The sequence below is a fragment of the Oreochromis aureus genome, linkage group 8, assembly GCF_013358895.1.
Source record: "Oreochromis aureus strain Israel breed Guangdong linkage group 8, ZZ_aureus, whole genome shotgun sequence".
In the NCBI taxonomy this organism is placed as follows: domain Eukaryota; kingdom Metazoa; phylum Chordata; class Actinopteri; order Cichliformes; family Cichlidae; genus Oreochromis; species Oreochromis aureus.
In genome coordinates, this window is record NC_052949.1 from 25,055,122 (window position 1) to 25,063,445 (window position 8,324).

An 8,324-nucleotide genomic window follows, 5' to 3' on the forward strand; every position below is an offset into this window, starting at 1 on the left:
CGTGCGGTTCTCCAAGATCTCATCCGTGCTGCACTCAATGACCCATTTCGAGAAACTCACGCCTCGTCCCATCGTTTCAATCCCAGCGGGCAGCCTTGTGGGGGTTTGAACAGCTGGTTCCGCTTCCTTAATTCTTCGATAAGCCAGGGCCAAGCCAGCTCCGATCAGCAAGAACCCTCTTATCATGGTTCCGAATAGGTAGATATATTCAGCAGTCAGGCTCACCCGAGCCCAGACTTCTCGTTGAAGGGGTGTCAATCGCATTCAGAGACCAGTTGATCAAATCCATAATTCCTCTTTTAGGTTTTAGAGAACAGACTGTGAGAGAGTGTTCCAGAGAAAAGTAATACAAAAAACACAAGACTAGACAAGGACACAAGAGGCTAAGCAGGGAAGCTAAGGGAGAGGAGAGGAGGAGGAAAAAAAAAAAAAATCTTATATAGGTCTACGTATTCCAGGAACCAGGTGTGGGGCATTGAGTCATAGGGCTTCTTGTAATCAATCCAGGCAGTGCAGAGGTTGGTCACCCTAGTCTTGCAGTCTTGGGTGACTGCTCTGTCTACCAGCAACTGGTGTTTTGCGCCTCTGCTATTCTTGCCAATTCCTTTCTGTGGCCCACTCATGTATTGAGCCATGTGCCTGTTCATCTTAGCCACTATGATGCCTGACAGGAGCTTCCATGTAGTACTGAGGTAGGTTATTGGTCTGTACTTGGATGAGACCGGTCCCTTCTGGGGGTCCTTGGGGATCAGAACTGTCTGGCCTTTGGTTAGCCATTCTGGGTGTCTCACATTGACTTGCAGTTGGTTCACTTGTGCAGCCAGATGCTCTGGAGTACAGTCAGCTTCTTTAGCCAGTAGGCGTGAACCATGCCGTGGCCTGGTCCAACTCTTTATACTGGAGACCCTTTCCTGGATATCTGCCACTGTGATCACTACTGGACCATGTTCAGGGAGGTTGCTGTGGTCTGCTCTTAGATCCACTAGCCACTGAGCATTGCTGTTATGGTTTGCGTCCTTCTCCCAAATGCTCTTCTAGTATTGTTCCATCTCTGGCTCCAAGGAAAGGTCAGATGACAAATGTAACATATTTTAAAGACCTATATGGTACATTCGATATGTTGGCAAAACATTACATAGTTTTCATAGTTATAAGTTATATGGATTGTTATCACGACATCACTCTACAGCCCGACAAAGTTTTATCAGAATTGATTCAAAAATGTTTGAACCACTGCATTTACAGACAGAGAAAATGACACGCACACACACAAACACTATTAAAAACATAACCTCCTTGGTGGAGGTAATTAACGGAAAAACTGTAACTCGATTTGTCAAATTGTAGTAGGAGTCAGAGAAAATCCCACTGTATAGTCATCACAAAGGTCAAGCAGACAAAGTCACTTACTACCTGCTAAATGCAGAAGGGCATTCACCTTCTAAAGAGCAGTGTTGGTCAAGTTACTTGAAAAAAGTAATCAGTTACTAATTACTGATTACTTCCCCAAAAAAGTAATCCCGTTACTTTACTGATTACTTATTTTCAAAAGTAATTAATTACTTAGTTACTTTTTAAAAACACAATTTACAACCTGAATAGGTGATAAAGCGATAGATCTTTCAGCCCAATTCTACTTTTTCTGCATAATCCATCATACAAAATGTAATCAAATGGAAAAGTCTCTTCTTAAAACTTGTTTTATTAGTTTTAATCTTTTAACTTTATTCATCAAGCAAAAATTAAATTATTTGCAACATTCTCTGACTGGAAGAAATTTGTTTAACATTTAAACCTATTTTCTGCACATTCCAGCACATAAAATAAAATATTTTTTTGTGTGTTTACACTCACTCTTTCAAATAGATGGAAGTAAGACACAGCAGAAAATAAATAAAGTCAAAGACTAGTTGCTCTATTTTCACCTGTAAAGCAGGACTGGGGTAGGCGGAGGTTTACCCTGGTGCAGGTGTGCCGCAGCGGTAAGTTGAAGACTCCGCGAGTTTCTCTGTGAATTTCCCATTACAGTCGTAGCTCGGTGCTTGCTTGGAAGTTTAGGGGGGGTTTGCTGTAAAAAGAAGTTTTCTTCCCACGCACAACGGACACTAATGTTTTTGTCACTTTTTATGGAATCAAACTCAAAGTAAGGTCAGTACTTCCACGCTTTAAACGCTGCATGCTCATACTCTCTCCCGCACTCGATATATTATCCATTGTTGATCTGCAGACAGCTGTTGTCACGAACGTGGCACTTGCTTACGTCACTGTCATGAGACATTCTCGCAAAAAACTCACGGTTTTAGTAACGCAGTAACGCAGCGTTCCTACGGGAAAGTAACGGTAATGTAATTACCGTTTTTCCAATGGTAATCCCTTACATTACTCATTACTTGAAAAAAGTAATCGGATTACAGTAACGCGCCCATCTCTGCTAAAGAGACACACGTTTTCCCTCAAGAGTTGCTGGATAACAAAAGAGAGCTAGGAGGAAAGTGCATATTTGGATTTGAAACCACCAGATGGCCAGGAGTAAAGCTCCATATTGAAATGCCAGTGTTTAAATTGGCAACTTTTTGCTGGCATGGGAGCCATTAATAACTTGACAAGAAGTCTGTGTTGTGTTTGCATCTTATCCTGCTTCCCACGGGCTTTTCCTCACAGTTTCTCAGCTGCTTTGGCTAAATTCTCAAATGACAATCCAAATTGTCAAAACAATGTGTCCCGACATCACAACCCTTGTGCACCAACAAAAGAGCATTTCTCAGTCTTTGCTAGGAACCAATAATGTGTTAAATTTATTGGTTTATTCACTCTAAGAACTAAAACTGATAATTACTTAAATATTTTGGTGCAACACTTTTACACTCAAAAATAATGAGTAAATACAAAAACAATCACATCTCTTAAATACACCTTATTAATTGAGTAAATCCAACTAAAATGGAATAAGTTGTTATGAACAATTAAAGATGTTACAGTAACATACAAAATTGAGTAAATACAATTGAAAATGTAAGTTAAAACAACAGTAACCAAAAGTTCAAACTACATAAAATATTAATTAGGAAATGCTGAAATGCTTGGCACATATAACCTACACCATTACAATTATTTGTTTTTAAATAATGGTTCAATTTACTTAATATTTTAAAGTTAACTTAAGCAAAAACGTTAATTACAATTAAGTGTTTATATATACACATATACATATATACACATATACATATACATACATATATATACATACATATACATACATACATACACACACACACACACACACACACACACACACACACACAGGAAAAAAAGAACCACGTCAGTTCAACATTGTTCACAATGATTTATTTTAACCAGCTTTTTGTGAATCACACATTTAGCAGATTCCTTCTCTGAACACAGTGAGCTGAAATCTGTTCTACATTCAGTGGATAAAACTTGGATAAAATTTCAGTCACAACAGCCTTATATAATAAAATTGCATGCAAATTGGCATGCTTGATAAAACTCTGTAAAACTGGCATATTGATGCTAACAACAAGAAAAATGTACCTGCCATACAAAGAATAAAAGTGGCTCAAGTGAACGCAGTGCTTTACCTTTTCAGAAAAGGTCAAATGACAAAATAAAATTAAGATCCCAAAAAATATAAATCCTGAAAAGAAAAAAACATTTGCACTGTGACATAGTTTTTGAACATCTTATTTTGATTCCAAAAAATTGGGCAGATTATAACTAAAGAGTGACCAAAAAACATCCATAATTTAAATAAAAAGGTTTCAAAAAGGATTGCGCTAAGAAAAAAAAAAAAAAAAAAAAAACCATACAGAAGATACTCTCCATTTACACCTTAATGTGAATCTGGAAAGTTAATACAAAAACACAGTTTATGGTACAAACATTATTTATGAACAGGAATGTCAACACAATGTAATGCCAAACTGAACCTTTTGATGAGCATTACATGTCACTTAACAAGTCTAACACTTTAAGAACAGCCCTGTGAAATTTTGTCTACAATGAACAGAGGTCATTTTTCAGTCTTTGAACCTTGACAGAAAGGTTTCCTGGATCAAGCTCCATGAACACTTTTTGAAATGCTTCAAATGTGCATTTGAGATTCTTGGGGTGTTTCAGATCCAGAGCATAGCACAGTCCCAAAAGATAGCAACAGGCTTTGCTCAGATTCCCAAGTTTGCCCAGAACAGTAACGCCTTCAATAACAATACCCACACATCAGTAGGTTCGCCTGACCTGTCTTGATTCTACAGCAGGTAAATCTTCATCACCTCCTCAGCCAAAGCCTCTTCAACAAAGACAGCATCAGCACCGTCCTTTAAAAAGAGAAACAACTGTTTTAAGCTCACATATTTCCAAACATTGAAACAAAAAGTTTCATTTGTATGAGATCACCGGTACTCATAATATGTGGACACTGTGCTCCAAAAATCTTTGAGCAAATGCTATTCTTTTGTATGCTTTGAAGTGTTTTTTTTTTCTTCTTTAGAACAGTATCTTAAAACTTTTCTATGATCTCACAAGCTAAAATAAACTACTAATATTCCTAAAACAGATTTATTGCACCAACCTCAAAGGTTTTGATTAAGGCACTTGGATCCTCTCCCAGATGGTCAATGAGACATCTGATGATGACTTCTCGTTTTTCTCGATGGAATTTCCACTCTGTAAAACAGGAAGTCTCAACTGAGGCAAAATTTGTACATTTAAAACATGACTTACCATTTCTAGCTTAAACATAACTATTTTTTTTTCTGTTGTTGACCTGTTTTCACACCCACCATCAAGGTAAGAACACCTGTGGAGCTAAAATATTGAACAGAAACCTCAGAAAAGCCGTTTTTAGTGGAAGGGCCTCTTCAATGCTGTGTTGGAACGTTTTTGTGGTTAGAAAATGCAATCTTCCTTACCTGAAGCAGAAGGTTTAACTGTGCCCTGTGGCGTTGTCCAGCAGCACCTTTCTTGGCTTGAAACAAGGACAGGAGTTTGGATGAATACAAGTCCAATGATGACATGAACTTTGGTTCAAGGTTCAGGGTCGTGATCCTATGAAACTCTGCACTGACCTGGATGGGAGAGGACAAAAAACCAAGGCCAAAAAATCTGAAGGCCAAAATTCTGATTCAATCAAAAAAAATTAAAGTGAAACTACCATTTTTTGCAACCTGGACCTTATTTTCTAACATGCAAAAGATTAATTTACTCATCCAGACATAAATCCATATAAGTGGAGTTGTTCAGTATGCAGACTAAAGCCTTAGTGGAAGATAATACTTTATGTTAAGCTTCTAAATTTTATGTTATGAATTGCTTGCACTATTTCCCTGTGAGATTGTATAATGTTGGAGGGAAGAGGCGGAGCCAGGTTGCCCTCTGAACCATCGTCTGCCAGGCAGCGATGCGAGAGGAACACACCGCTGAAGTGGCGCACATATTCAGAATCGCGTCAGCGGCTTTACAGAGAAAGCCTTTCAGCTCCTCTGGCAGCTCTGCTTCCTCCACCTTCCTGGAGATGACAAATGCTAGCAAGGCAGTGTTGTTAGTCACTGCAGCTGACTGAACAGTGCATTGATGTGCGCGATCAGTGAACCTTGCTATCAGCTGGTCAAGTTTGGCGGGGTGGGCGGTCGCTGTCCAACGACCTTGGTCATTTTGGTGCCGAAAACTGAAGAGAGGCTCGGCTCTAGAGGGGAACAGGCGGAAAACTCCGGTCTGTGAAGCCCTCCGTTTCATCTTGCGAACTGTGAGACCTAGACAAGTGTGAGCGTAAGGCACCCCATGTCTTAAAAGAGCAAGGACAATTCAAATGAAGACAGGGTATGGAATAGCCATGACCAAATGTACCATGTTTCACTCGATAATGTTTGAGTAGTGACACTTTTGATGACTCCTCATGTTTGCAGAGTTTACACTGCCATCTCATCACCTGTGACCTAAAAAATTGTGAGAAAATATGTCTCACAGTATGAAGATGACAGAATGGTGTATAACCATATTTACAGTTTTTGTATGATTAACTGATTGAATAACCAATACTCACTACCAATTCAGGTGGAGGATACAACTTACAAATAAGTCAACATGGAACAAAGTACAATACTTAACCACATTGAAATAATCTGAATCACATCACCATGCTGTATAAATAAAAAGATAGTATGGTGACACTAGATGACAGACCATGAACTCATCAATATATTTACCGAACTGAAAAATTCTCAAAATTTAGATTTGGCATTTGTATGACTAAAATAACCCACCACAAAACCAGTATAAATATTTAGGTGGTATCACCATCCACTACTCAGCTTGTATAAAACAATATCATATCATTCCAAAATTTAACACATCAAGTCCTCTGAGTAAAATTACCTGCTTTACTTTGTAGTTGATGCAGATTTTTTTCTCCGGTGGTGAAGATGTGCTGAAAAAATACAAATCAAAACTTTATCATTACAAAACATGTCACTGAGTAATCTGCCATAGCATCAATCTCTTATAAGAAATTTTAGCTTGGATTGAAATAAACATTTATTTATGTAAATTGGGAGTAACTATACTGGAAATGATGGTACTTTTGGCTTGACCCAAAGGACCAAAGCTTTTTTTTTTTTTCATTATTTTCTGGGATCTGAAAGGAAGTAGGGCCCCGAGTCTAAATTTACTTAAGGCCCCATAGTACTTTGGACCAGCCCTGGATGAGGTAATCTGCTGACCCGGGCGGTCCTCTCAGCGTTCTCTCAAAAACTGGCCCTGTTCGGGACAAAGCTGAAAGCAGCGTCTTATATGCTCTGAAAGACCCCACATAGAACAAGAAAGCTAAGCAGCATGGTTGCTGCTATGAACTGTTCCGCGGGCAGGTCTTCTTAGTTACCAAAGCCATTGATGACGTCTGTTCATCTCCTCCTGAACAACCTGACAGAGTGAGTCAGGCCGCGTGACTACCGCAGCTCCCGCACCGCGACTCAACAGGGCCATTTTCTAGAAATGTCTGAGCACACCTGCTTTCACGTGGTTCCTAAATGCCCCGATTAAACGGTCAGGTCGCTGGTACCGGGACATTCCGGTCAAATTACCCGGAACGCAGATAGCGACTCAGAACGTAAAAGGATAAAAGGGCGCGGTTTCCCGCCGCCTTGACTGGAAGACGGGTTGAAAACTTAAATTAACGTGCACAAACACGCTGCGAAAAGTGAGCCACCATGACAAACGCTTTCTTCAGAACATGTCATAAAAGAACGGTGTGGATAAAGACAGCTAATGTAAGAATTGGTCACTTACCTGAAAACGTTACCAAGTCTGCAGTGGATGTGTGTCTGTCTCGTTCAACGTGCAGAAAATCTCCCATGAGGCCATGCTCCTCGCGCGCGGTACACGCCAAAGGTCATTAGTCTTACTCAAAGTTTTAAGTTAGTATTGGGGGACAAAATTATATTGATTTTGAACCATTAATAATTAAAGTTCAAGACAATGATAAGTATGAATACCAGTGTCTCAGTTATTTTGAGTACTTTCTATGAGATATATTGAGTAGATTTAAATAATGCACCCTGTGTTTCAAATACAGAATTTTTTCTTTTAAATAAACTTGAACAAAAGAGCTCAGTTCAACTCAGAAACTGGTGTTGAAAATTTAAGCATTCTTTTCAGTATTTTCAACTCAAGATAACACTTTTGTGATTTTCAAAGATTTAATCAAGGTCATCTAACTTAGAATTATAATGATATTTACTAAGCCCCTGAATAATTTTTTAGGGTGTTGGTTGAACTCTCTTAAAAAAACAAGCAAAACAAAACAAAATATAGAATGGAAATGACTTTGTGCAAGAAAGTTTGGTTAACATGGACAAGCCTGCTCAGATAAATGGCCTTCACATATAAGAGAAAGATGAGCAGTGTTGAGTGGCTACTCAAAAAATTTACATATTACACATTACTCATTACTTTTTTTTAAAAGTGATGCAGTGCATTACTTATTACTTAGTTACACTACTCGTGACTTTGGCTTTGCGTTACCTGAGGATACAGTTTCACACACCAACACAAATACTATGCTAAAGAGGACACACATATGATCTTTCTTCTTTGTTTTGGTGTTTACTGTGCATATGAACCAATAACACAAAGCAAAGAGGAAAACCAGCCCAAAGAGACTTTATAGCACCTGCCACAGTGATTCTACTTTAGAAACATGAACAGGCTGGAATGTAGGCTGACTGCTCAATACTGCCTTTGTTACCTGTTGAAGTTCATGCTCTGGCTGTTAAGCTAGGCTCAGCATACGTTCAGCTTTAAAGTTTTTTTGG

The 8,324-nt window shown here is 38.8% G+C and overlaps 1 long non-coding RNA gene across 1 annotated transcript; it reads right to left on the reverse strand.

The window, feature by feature from the left end:
• Positions 1 to 3,945: 3,945 nt before the first annotated feature.
• Positions 3,946 to 5,148, reverse strand: LOC120441370. The gene is made up of 3 exons (XR_005614025.1): positions 4,929 to 5,148; positions 4,589 to 4,683; positions 3,946 to 4,334 (listed from the first exon to the last, which is right to left on the reverse strand). It is a non-coding gene; the product is annotated as an uncharacterized LOC120441370 (long non-coding RNA).
• Between the last annotated feature and the right edge of the window lie 3,176 nt (positions 5,149 to 8,324).